Consider the following 13,369-nt stretch of genomic DNA (forward strand, 5'->3'; position numbering starts at 1 on the left):
GAGGGATAGAGAGCCGTTGCTTCGAGGTACCTCTACCACAAAAGACATGGTCTAAGTGATTGATAGTTGGTATTCGGCAGTCATAAAAGTATGCTTATTTACTTTGAAGAACTACAAAGTAGTGATTTTGTCAGACAGCATACATACAGTGGGGGAAAAAAGTATTTAGTCAGCCACCAATTGTGCAAGTTCTCCCACTTAAAAAGATGAGAGAGGCCTGTAATTTTCATCATCGGTACACATCATCATAGTGGTCCTCTGTAGCTCAGCTGGTAGAGCACGGCGCTTGTAACGCCAAGGTAGTGGGTTCGATCCCCGGGACCACCCATACACAAAAATGTATGCACGCATGACTGTAAGTCGCTTTGGATAAAAGTGTCTGCTAAATGGCATATTATTATTATTATCAACTATGACAGGCAAAATGAGAAAACAAAATCCAGAAAATCACATTGTAGGATTTTTTATGAATTTATTTGCAAATTATGGTGGAAAATAAGTATTTGGTCAATAACAAAAGTTTCTCAATACTTTGTTATATACCCTTTGTTGGCAATGACACAGGTCAAACGTTTTCTGTAAGTCTTCACAAGGTTTTCACACACTGTTGCTGGTATTTTGGCCCATTCCTCCATGCAGATCTCCTCTAGAGCAGTGATGTTTTGGGGCTGTCGCTGGGCAACACGGACTTTCAACTCCCTCCAAAGATTTTCTATGGGGTTGAGATCTGGAGACTGGCTAGGCCACTCCAGGACCTTGAAATGCTTCTTACGAAGCCACTCCTTCGTTGCCCGGGCGGTGTGTTTGGGATCATTGTCATGCTGAAAGACCCAGCCACGTTTCATCTTCAATGCCCTTGCTGATGGAAGGAGGTTTTCACTCAAAATCTCACGATACATGGCCCCATTCATTCTTTCCTTTACACGGATCAGTCGTCCTGGTCCCTTTGCAGAAAAACAGCCCCAAAGCATGATGTTTCCACCCCCATGCTTCACAGTAGCTATGGTGTTCTTTGGATGCAACTCAGCATTCTTTGTCCTCCAAACACGACTAGTTGAGTTTTTACCAAAAAGTTCTATTTTGGTTTCATCTGACCATATGACATTCTCCCAATCCTCTTCTGGATCATGCAAATGCACTCTAGCAAACTTCAGACGGGCCTGGACATGTACTGGCTTAAGCAGGGGGAAACGTCTGGCACTGCAGGATTTGAGTCCCTGGCGGCGTAGTGTGTTACTGATGGTAGGCTTTGTTACTTTGGTCCCAGCTCTCTGCAGGTCATTCACTAGGTCCCCCCGTGTGGTTCTGGGATTTTTGCTCACCGTTCTTGTTATCATTTTGACCCCACGGTGTGAGATCTTGCGTGGAGCTCCAGATCGAGGGAGATTATCAGTGGTCTTGTATGTCTTCCATTTCCTAATAATTGCTCCCACAGTTGATTTCTTCAAACCAAGCTGCTTACCTATTGCAGATTCAGTCTTCCCAGCCTGGTGCAGGTCTACAATTTTGTTTCTGGTGTCCTTTGACAGCTCTTTGGTCTTGGCCATAGTGGAGTTTGGAGTGTGACTGTTTGAGGTTGTGGACAGGTGTCTTTTATACTGATAACAAGTTCAAACAGGTGCCATTAATACAGGTAACGAGTGGAGGACAGAGGAGCCTCTTAAAGAAGAAGTTACAGGTCTGTGAGAGCCAGGAATCTTGCTTGTTTGTAGGTGACCAAATACTTATTTTCCACCATAATTTGCAAATAAATTCATAAAAAATCCTACAATGTGATTTTCTGGATTCTTTTTCTTCTCAATTTGTCTGTCATAGTAGACGTGTACCTATGATGAAAATTACAGGCCTCTCTCTTCTTTTTAAGTGGGAGAACTTGCACAATTGGTGGCTGACTAAATAGTTTTTTCCCCACTGTACACAGCAGCTCTATAGAGATGAGATGATGACTTGGAATGAAATGGTAAAGTCCTCAAATAAAACAAATGTAATATACACAACTGAAAAAACATAATTATTTATTATTATTATTAATTAAACAGAACGGACCTCAAAAAGCACTAATCGCTCAGCGACACACACACACACACACACACACACACACACACACACACACACACACACACACCAGGAGTAATTCAATGCTAATACAGAGCAATCTTTGTTATGCTACAGGGTGATTGGAGGGTGTTTGAATAATTTAGATGTTATGTTTGAGAAAATATGTATTATCATCATAACTCCCATGGTGCTGTAGTTAGGTAGACCTGTAGAAGTGTTGTGTTCTGGTATATTTTTTATATAACCTTTATTTAACCAGGTAGGCCTGTTGAGAACAAGTTCTCATTTACAACTGCGACCTGGCCAAGATAAAGCAAAGCAGTGCGATAAAAAAAACAACAACACAGAGTTACATATGGGATAAACAAAACATACAGTCAATAACACAATAGAAAATCTATATATAGTGTGTGCAAATGTAGTAAGTTATGGAGGTAAGGCAATAAATAGGTCATAGTGCAAATAATTACAATTTAGTATTAACACTGGAGTGATAGATGTGCAGAAGATGATGTGCAAATAGAGATACTGGGGTGCAAATGAGCAAAATAAATAACAATATGGGGATGAGGTAGTTGGGTGGGCTAATTACAGATGGGCTGTGTACAGGTGCAGTGATCGGGAAGCTGCTTTGACAACTGACGCTTAAAGTTAGTGAGGGAGATAAGAGTCTCCAGCTTCAGAGATTTTTGCAGTTTGTTCCAGTCATTGGCAGCAGAGAACTGGAAGGAATGGCGGCCAAAGGAGGTGTTGGCTTTGGGGATGACCAGTGAGATATACCTGCTGGAGCGCATACTACGGGTGGGTGTTGCTATGGTGACCAATGAGCTAAGATAAGGTGGGGAATTGCCTAGCAGTGATTTATAGATGACCTGGAGCCAGTGGGTTTGGCAACGAATATGTAGTGAGGGCCAGCCAACGAGAGCGTACAGGTGACAATGGTGGGTAGTATATGGGGCTTTGGTGACAAAACGGATGGCACTGTGATAGACTACATCCAATTTGCGGAGTAGAGTGGATAGTCGGTAGGATAGTCAGTTTTACGAGGGCATGTGATTCTATTCGGGCGGGCGGTTGCAAGCAGCGTTCGATTGAAGAGCATGCATTTAGTTTTACTAGCGTATAAGAGTAGTTGGAGGCTACGGACGGAGTGTTGTATGGCATAGAAGCTCGTTTGGAGGTTTGGTAGCACAATGTCCAATGAAGGGCCAGATGTATACAAAATGGTGTTGTCTGCGTAGAGGAGGTGGATCTGAGAGTCATCAGCAGCAAGAGTGACATCATTGATATACACAGAGAATAGAGTCGGCCCGAGAATTGAACCCTTTGGCACCCCCATAGAGACTGCCAGAGGTCCAGACAACAGGCCCTCCAATTTGACACATTGAACTCTATCTGAGAAGTAGTTGGTGAACCAGGCGAAGCAGTCATTTGAGAAACCAAGGTTATTTATTCTGCCAATAAGAATGCGGTGGTTGACAGAGTCGAAAGCCTTGGCCAGGTCGATGAAGACGGCTGCACAGTACTGTCTTTTATCGATTGCAGTTATAATATCGTTTAGGACCTTGAGCGTGGCTGAGGTACACCCATGACCAGCTCAGAAACCAGATTGCATAGCGGAGAAGGTACGGTGGGATTCGAAATGGTCGGTGATCTGTTTGTTAACTTGGCTTTCAAATACTTTCGAAAGGCAGGGCAGGATGGATATAGGTCTGTAACAGTTTGGATCTAGAGTGTCACCCCCTTTGAAGAGGGGGGTGACTGTGGCAGCTTTCCAATCTCTGGGGATCTCAGATGATACGAAAGAGAGGTTGAACAGGCTAGTAATAGGGGTTGCTACAATTTTGGCGGCTAATTTTAGAAAGAAAGGGTCCAGATTGTCTAGCCCAGCTGATTTGTAGTGGTCCAGATCTTGCAACTCTTTCAGAACATCAGCTATCTGAATTTGGGTGAAGGAGAAGCGGGGGGGCATGGGCAAGTTGCAGCGGAGGGTGCAGAGCTGGTGGCCGGGATAGGGGTTGCCAGGTGGAAAGCATGGCCAGCCGTAGCAAAATGCTTATTGACATTTTCGATTATCGTAGATTTATCGGTGTTAACAGTGTTTCCTAGCCTCAGTGCAGTGGGTAGCTGGGAGGAGGTGTTCTTATTCTCCATGGACTTTACAGTGTCCCAAAACCTTTTGGAGTTAGTGCTACAGGATGCACATTTCTGTTTGAAAAAGCTAGCATTTGCTTTCCTAACAGATTGTGTACAGTGAGGGAAAAAAGTATTTGATTCCCTGCTGATTTTGTACGTTTGCCCACTGACAAAGACATGATCAGTCTATAATTTTAATGGTAGGTTTATTTGAACAGTGAGAGACAGAATAACAACAAATAAATCCAGAAAAACGCATGTCAAAAAATTTATAAATTGATTTGCATTTTAATGAGGGAAATAAGTATTTGACCCCTCTGCAAAACATGACTTAGTACTTGGTGGCAAAACCCTTGTTGGCATTCACAGAGGTCAGACGTTTCTTGTAGTCGGCCACCAGGTTTGCACACATCTCAGGAGGGATTTTGTCCCACTCCTCTTTGCAGATCTTCTCCAAGTGATTAAGGTTTCGAGCCTGACGTTTGGCAACTCGAACCTTCAGCTCCCTCCACAGATTTTCTATGGGATTAAGGTCTGGAGACTGGCTAGGCCACTCCAGGACCTTAATGTGCTTCTTCTTGAGCCACTCCTTTGTTGCCTTGGCCGTGAGTTTTGGGTCATTGTCATGCTAGAATACTCATCCACGACCCATTTTCAATGCCCTGGCTGAGGGAAGGAGGTTCTCACCCAAGATTTGACGGTACATGGCCCCGTCCATTGTTTACATTTACATTTACGTCATTTAGCAGACGCTCTTATCCAGAGCGACTTACAAATTGGTGCATTCACCCTATAGCCAGTGGGATAACCACTTTACATTTATTTTTTTTTTGGGGGGGGGGTAGAAGGATTACTTTATCCTATCCCAGGTATTCCTTAAAGAGGTGGGGTTTCAAATGTCTCCGGAAGGTGGTGAGTGACTCCGCTGTCCTGGCGTCGTGAGGGAGCTTGTTCCACCATTGGGGTGCCAGAGCAGCGAACAGTTTTGACTGGGCTGAGCGGGAACTATGCTTCCGCAGAGGAAGGGGAGCCAGCAGGCCAGAGGTGGATGAACGCAATGCCCTCGTTTGGGTGTAGGGACTGATCAGAGCCTGAAGGTACGGAGGTGCCGTTCCCCTCACTGCTACATAGGCAAGCACCATGGTCTTGTAACGGATGCGAGCTTCAACTGGAAGCCAGTGGAGTGTGCGGAGGAGGGGGGTGACGTGAGAGAACTTGGGAAGGTTGAACACCAGACGGGCTGCGGCATTCTGGATGAGTTGTAGGGGTTTAATGGCACAGGCAGGGAGCCCAGCCAACAGCGAGTTGCAGTAATCCAGACGGGAGATGACAAGTGCCTGGATTAGGACCTGTGCCGTCTTGTAAGGCAGGGTCGTACTCTCCGAATGTTGTAGAGCATGAACCTGCAGGATCGGGTCACCGCCTTGATGTTAGCGGAGAACGACAGGGTGTTGTCCAGGGTCACGCCAAGGCTCTTCGCACTCTGGGAGGAGGACACAACGGAGTTGTCAACCGTGATGGCGAGATCATGGAACGGGCAGTCCTTCCCCTGGGAGGAAGAGCAGCTCCGTCTTGCCAGGGTTCAGCTTGAGGTGGTGATCCGTCATCCATACTGATATGTCTGCCAGACATGCAGAGATGCGATTCGCCACCTGGTTATCAGAAGGGGGGAAAGGAGAAGATTAGTTGTGTATCGTCAGCGTAGCAATGATAGGAGAGGCCATGTGAGGATATGACAGAGCCAAGTGACTTGGTGTATAGGGAGAAAAGGAGAGGGCCTAGAACTGAGCCCTGGGGGACACCAGTGGTGAGAGCACGTGGTGCGGAGACAGCTTCTCGCCACGCCACTTGGTAGGAGCGACCGGTCAGGTAGGACTCAATCCAGGAGTGAGCCGCGCCGGAGATGCCCAGCTCGGAGAGGGTGGAGAGGAGGATCTGATGGTTCACAGTATCAAAGGCAGCAGACAGGTCTAGAAGGACAAGAGCAGAGGAGAGAGAGTTAGCTTTAGCAGTGCGGAGAGCCTCCGTGACACAGAGAAGAGCAGTCTCAGTTGAATGACCAGTCCTGAAACCTGACTGGTTTGGATCAAGAAGGTCATTTTGAGAGAGATAGCAAGAGAGTTGGCTAAAGACGGCACGCTCAATAGTTTTGGAAAGAAAAGATAGAAGGGATACTGGTCTGTAGTTGTTGACATCAGTGGGATCGAGTGTTGGTTTTTTGAGAAGGGGTGCAACTCTCGGTCTCTTGAAGACGGAAGGGACATAGCCAGCGGTCAAGGATGAGTTGATCAGCGAGGTGAGGTACGGGAGAAGGTCACCGGAGATGGTCTGGAGAAGAGAGGAGGGGATGGGGTCAAGCGGGCAGGTTGTTGGGCGGCCTGCAGTCACTAGTCGCAAGATTTTATCTGGAGAGAGAGGGGAGAAAGAAGTCAAAGCATAGGGTAGGGCAGTGTGAGCAGGACCAGCAGTGTCATTAGACTTAACAAACGAGGATCGGATGTCGTCAACCTTCTTTTCAAAGTGTGGGGGATTCAGCAGTGAGGAGAATGTGGCAAAGAGCTTCCCTAGGGTTAGAGGCAGATGCTTGGAATTTAGAGTGGTAGAAAGTGGCCTTAGCAGCAGAAACAGATGAAGAAAATGTAGAGAGGAGGGAGTGAAAAGATGCCAGGTGGGCAGGGAGTTTAGTTTTCTTCCATTTCCGCTCAGCTGCCCGGAGCTCTGTTCTGTGAGCTCGCAATGAGTCATCAAGCCACGGAGCTGGAGGGGAGGACCGAGCCGGCCGGGAGGATAGGGGACACAGGGAGTCAAAGGATGCAGAAAGGGAGGAGAGGAGGGTTGAGGAGGCAGAATCAGGAGATTGGAGGGAGAAGGATTGAGCAGAGGGAAGAGATGATAGGATGGAAGAGGAGAGAGTAGTGGGAGAGAGAGAGCGAAGGTTGCGGCGGCGCGTTACCATCTGTGTAGGGCAGAGTGAGTAGTGTTGGAGGAGAGCGAGAGAGAAAAAGGATACAAAGTAGTGGTCGGAGACATGGAGGGGAGTTGCAGTGAGATTAGTAGAAGAGCAACATCTAGTAAAGATGAAGTCAAGCGTATTGCCTGCCTTGTGAGTAGGGGGGACGGTGAGAGGGTGAGGTCAAAAGAGGAGAGGAGTGGAAAGAAGGAGGCAGAGAGAAATGAGTCAAATGTAGACGTAGGGAGGTTGAAATCCCCCAAAACTGTGAAGGGTGAGCCATCCTCAGGAAAGGAACTTATCAAGGCGTCAAGCTCATTGATGAACTCTCCAAGGGAACCTGGAGGGCGATAGATGACAAGGATATTAAGCTTAAATGGGCTAGTGACTGTGACAGCGTGGAATTCAAATGAGGAGATAGACAGATGGGTTAGGGGAAAAATTGAGAATGACCACTTGGGAGAGATGAGGATTCCTGTGCCACCACCCCTCTGACCAGATGCTCTCGGGGTATGCGAGAACACATGGTCAGACGAGGAGAGAGCAGTAGGAGTAGCAGTGTTTTAGTGGTAATCCATGTTTCCGTCAGCGCCAGGAAGTCGAGGGACTGGAGGGTAGCATAGGCTGGGATGAAGTCAGCCTTGTTGGCAGCAGAACGGCAGTTCCAGAGGCTGCCTGAGACCTGGAACTCCAGGTGGGTGGTGCGTGCAGGGACCACCAGGTTAGAGAGGCAGCAGCCACGCGGTGTGAGGCGTTTGTGTAGCCTGTGCGGAGAGGAGAGAACAGGGATAGGCAGAGGCATAGTTGACAGGCTGTAGCAGATGGCTACAATAATGCAGAGGAGATCGGAATGAAATGAACTAAACATCTGGGAAAGGAGAGAGCAGGGCCTCCCTCACCAAAAAAATATAACTCTCCCAACTTCCACCTCAGAAACTATAATTGTTTCACTGAACCACCCGAATAAAACTCTCCCAACTTCCACTTTAGAAATTAGAATTGTTGTAAACTACAGCGGTTCAATGTTTCAAGGAATGGACTCAACTTACTTTATTCAGCTAGCTAACTATGACGCCATAGCTAACTAGCATGCTAGCATCCAATAACACACAGTTTAGCACCAATACTTGGTTACAACAAACTACCAATAGTGTGTTAACACACTAAACAGATAATTTGTGTCCGTGTCTAGTTCTTTCATAACGCAGCAATAATTAAACGTTGGCTAACTAGCACAAATATATTGTATTTAGCTACTACAGTACAGCTAGCTGGTAGTGTTGGCTAGCTAGCAATGGCTGCTGTGTTGACTTTGTTTGAAAAACGGCGTCGCTGCGAACGAATGTAGCTGGCTAAAAGGATATTGTATTTAGTTGCTACCGTTGCTAATAGCTACTAGCCAGCTAGTCCAGGAGGTGAGTTAGCTAGCTAGCTTCGTGCTACACCGGCACCGCCCGAATACAAAAGTAACCTACAATAACTACATACAACAACTACCCACAACAGCCCACGATGCCTACCTATAATACCTAATAATATACAGCCCACGATGCCTACCTATAATACCTAACTACAATCTAAATACATAGTTTAAGCCTTACTCGACAAAGCCCAAGCTATGTATAAAGCCAAACTTACCCGACGCCAGCTGTCTGGGTGGCAGACTGCAATCAGTAGCTGTAATTAAGTACAGCAGCTACCAACCACCTAACGTTAATGCCTCGGATAATGAGGTTAGAAAAACAGCTGAATGGTAGGTAGCTAGCTGGCTCAATTACAGGTACTCTTAAGCGTGAAATAACATTGGAAACAACTAACCACAGTTGCTAAAAGTTACCAGTAGCTACCCGCTAGCTAGCTAGCTTTGTTGGTCCAAGTAGTGGGTTAGCTAGCACTCGTGCTTCACCGGGGTCCGCCGAATACAATACTTACCTACAATAATTACCTACAATAACCTACAATAACCTACAATAACTACCTAAGTAAACTACCTATAATATCTAACTACAATACCTACCTACAATCTAAATACATGGTTTAAGCTTTACTCAACACCATATAAGAAGCCAAGCTTACCTCCTGCTAGAGAAAACACAACCTCTCCCGACCACCGACAAAGAAACACAGTCGGACATTGTCCCTTTGATGCGGTGAAGTTGTCCTGTCCCCTTAGCAGAAAAACACACCCAAAGTATAATGTTTCCACCTCCATGTTTGACGGTGGGGATGGTGTTCTTGGGGTCATAGGCAGCATTCCTCCTCCTCCAAACACGGCGAGTTGAGTTGATGCCAAAGAGATCGATTTTGATCTCATCTGACCACAACACTTTCACCCAGTTCTCCTCTGAATCATTCAGATGTTCATTGGCAAACTTCAGACGGGCCTGTATATGTGCTTTCTTGAGCAGGGGGACCTTGCGGGCGCTGCAGGATTTCAGTCCTTCACAGCGTAGTGTGTTACCAATTGTTTTCTTGGTGACTATGGTCCCAGTTGCCTTGAGATCATTGACAAGATCCTCCCGTGTAGTTCTGGGCTGATTCCTCACCGTTCTCATGATCATTGCAACTCCACGAGGTGAGATCTTGCATGAAGCCCCAGGCCGAGGGAGATTGACAGTTATTTTGTGTTTCTTCCATTTGCGAATAATCACACCAACTGTTGTCACCTTCTCACCAAGCTGCTTGGTGATGGTATTGTAGCCCATTCCTGCCTTGTGTAGGTCTACAATCTTGTCCCTGACATCCTTGGAGAGCTCTTTGGTCTTGGCCATGGTGGAGAGTTTGGAATCTGATTGATTGATTGCTTCTGTGGACAGGTGTCTTTTATACAGGTAACAAGCTGAGATTAGGAGCACTCCCTTTAAGAGTGTGCTCATAATCTCAGCTCGTTACCTGTATAAAAAACACCTGGGAGCTAGAAATCTTTCTGATTGAGAGGGGGTCAAATACTTATTTCCCTAATTAAAATGCAAATCAATTTATAACATTTTTGACATGCATTTTTCTGGATTTTTGTTGTTGTTATTCTGTCTCTCACTGTTCAAATAAACCTACCATTCAAATTATAGACTGATAATTTCTTTGTCAGTGGGCAAACATAAAAAAATCAGCAGGGGATCAAATACTTTTTACCCTCACTCATTGGTTCCTGACTTCCCTGAAAAGTTGCATATCGCGGGGGCTGTTCGATGCTAATGCAGTACGCCACAGGATGGTTTTGTGCTGGTCAAGGGCAGTCAAGTCTGGGGTGAACCAGGGGCTTTATCTGTTCTTAGTTCTGAATTTTTTTAATGGGGCATGCTTATTTAAGATGGAGAGGAAAGCACTTTTAAAGAACAACCAGGCATCCTCTACTGACGGAATGAGGTCAATATCCATCCAGGATACCCGGGCCAGGTCAATTAGAAAGGCCTGCTCGCTGAAGTGTTTTAGGGAGAGTTTGACAGTGATATATCTTATTTACCTTTATTTAACCAGGAAGGAATGAGTTTCCCCAAGTGTTTGTGACTAATGTTGTATCATAGACTGCATGACAGCATCATTTTTACAAGCACCTAGCTGTTTAAAATATGCTAGTGAGTCAAAACATTGAGACTCACCATATCACTTGAGTCATATGCCCTGGGCTTGCTGAGGGGTGACATGTTCAGGGGCATACATCCTTCAGTGCCAGGCCAGCCTCTCACTGCCTGATGAGGCAGGACCTTGGCACACAGCGAAGCACACAGAGATCAGGACTACGTACTCTGTCTGTCTCTCTATGTCTCTATGTCTGTCTCTCTATGTCTGTCTCTCTATCTGTCTGTCTGTCTGTCTGTCTGTCTGTCTGTCTGTCTGTCTGTCTGTCTGTCTGTCTGTCTGTCTGTCTGTCTGTCTGTCTGTCTGTCTGTCTGTCTCTCTCTCTCTCTCTCTCTCTCTCTCTCTCTCTCGTATGTCTCTCTCTCTCTCTCTCTCTCTCTCTCTCTCTCTCTCTCTCTCTCTCTCTCTCTCTCTCTCGTATGTCTCTCTCTCTGCCTCTGCCTCTGTCTGTCGGTCTCTGTCTTTTTCAGTCTGTCTGTCTTTATGTCTGTCTCATCTCTCAATCTAATGTGATGTGTTTGTCTGATGGTCCCGTGTAGCTCAGTTGGTAGAGCATGGAGCTTGCAACGCTAGGAATGTGGGTTTGATTCCCACGGGGGAACAGTACAAAAATGTATGCATTCACTACTTATCGTAAGTCGATCCGGATAAAAGCGTTGCGTAAATGTTTCAGAGCTGATCTCAGAGAACCTGAGGACATGCTTCCAGATAATCAATGCCTTTGTCTACCTGTCTGCTGCTGAGGGCCTGTGCAGATCCTTCTGTGATCTACTCAAAGATATCACCAACAAGGGACAGGTCCAAATGCAGAAGGTAGTGTGTGTCTGTGCTAGAGTTATCATTTTCAGCCCGAACCCTACGTAGCCCGATGGTGTTATACCGGGCCAAACCTAAAATTCTATTAATTGATTCAGGCTAGTTGGGTTTCAGGCTTGCCGCGCTGTGTTAAGAAGCAAAAAAGATGATCTGGACATATTATAGTACTGCTATCATTCAGCAGCAGCAGCAGCACCAGGATTCCAATATTGGCTGGGCCAGAGAAACTTGTGGCCATGCTTAAACGTATTTTTCTGAGGTTTTTGAGGATAATTGTAATACATATCGACTGGAGTGCAAAAGGGAGAATGACGATCCACGAGACCACGACAGGCAGCACATCTCAGAATCATGAGAAGCACATATTCCAATGTCATTAGTTAACGCTGATACATCCTATCATAATACACCCTATGACTGCTCAGGCTGCTAATGTGCCTTGCTGGACCTTGTAAACTATCAAAAGTAGAACGATAACTGATCAAAATGTTTTCCTTATCAGGTATAGTCTTATTGCAGTTATTTTGGAATGAAACACGGATTCAAAACAATGGGCTTTTGAGTGATTATTCATATGATGGATGTTTGGCAGAAAATCGAGTTATTTATTGTTCAATTATTCAAGGTTCCCTTTATTTCCTTTTCTAAGTAAAATGCTTTATTGTTTTTAAAGGCATGAATGACTCGTATGATGTGTGATGACACGAATGAATGAATGAATTAATTAATGAATGTCTGAATTAATGTCTGAATGAATGAATTAATGATTGATTGAGATACATTGAAGTAGGCCTAAGTGATGTTAGACAGCTATAACAGGACACACTCTCACAGCGCAATGGTGGATAGATAAATTATACAAGGCTACTTGCCTACAAGGCCTAATAATAAAAAGTTATACTTATTATTATTATGTTAATATTAAGAATAATAATAGTAAAAAATAAGAAGAACAACAAAAAGAACACCTGACTAACTTGTTCAGTTGGTGGCACTGACTAACCTTTTCAGTTGGTGGCACTAACTTTTTCAGTTGGTGGCACTGACTAACATTTTCAGTTAGTGGCACTAACTTTTTCAGTTGGTGGCACTGACTAACCTTTTCAGTTGGTGGCACTGACTAATATTTTCAGTTGGTGGCACTAACTTTTTCAGTTGGTGGCACTGACTAACATTTTCAGTTGGTGGCCCTAACTTTTTCAGTTGGTGGCACTGACTAACATTTTCAGTTGATGGCACTAACTTTTTCAGTTGGTGGCACTGACTAACATTTTCAGTTGGTGGCCCTAACTTTTTTCAATAAATACTGTAAGTTGTTTCATCTAACATGTCGAAGCAGGAATGCATGATTCAATATATTTTGATGTGCAACCTAATCCAGTGATTGTCTTGAATTGTGGGTTGACAATAGAGTGTTGTTGTTATATTTTAACGTTAAAATAGGGCTCCAGAATTTTCTGAATTTTGTTGTTCAATAAAGATGAATTTGCCAACATCTTTATGTGCACTAAATCCATAGGATAATTTATTTTGGGGCTAATTCACCACATCAGGAAGTGAAAACTCATAACACATTAGCTAGATATCCAAAATACTAAATATAACACCCTCTGCTAGTAGTCATGTATTAATCTTACAGTACATTTTATGTCCTAAAAAAAACTTTGCAGTTGCAGCTTTGCAGTTGTAGCCTGCTATCTTATGCATTCGCAATGGTATCTTAAAGCCACATAAAATATATTGGTTGTAAAATAGTTGCTTTTAAGCTCAATATTACGAGATGAGAAATAAAAACACAGAAAGCTGAGAACAACAGTAGTTGGTCCAAAG

The 13,369-nt window shown here is 44.8% G+C and overlaps 1 pseudogene; it reads left to right on the forward strand.

Moving 5' to 3' along the window:
- LOC121583088 overlaps positions 1-13,369 on the forward strand; it is a 254,041-nt pseudogene that overhangs the window by 196,645 nt on the left and 44,027 nt on the right.

This window comes from Coregonus clupeaformis, chromosome 18, assembly GCF_020615455.1.
Source record: "Coregonus clupeaformis isolate EN_2021a chromosome 18, ASM2061545v1, whole genome shotgun sequence".
Lineage (NCBI taxonomy): Eukaryota > Metazoa > Chordata > Actinopteri > Salmoniformes > Salmonidae > Coregonus > Coregonus clupeaformis.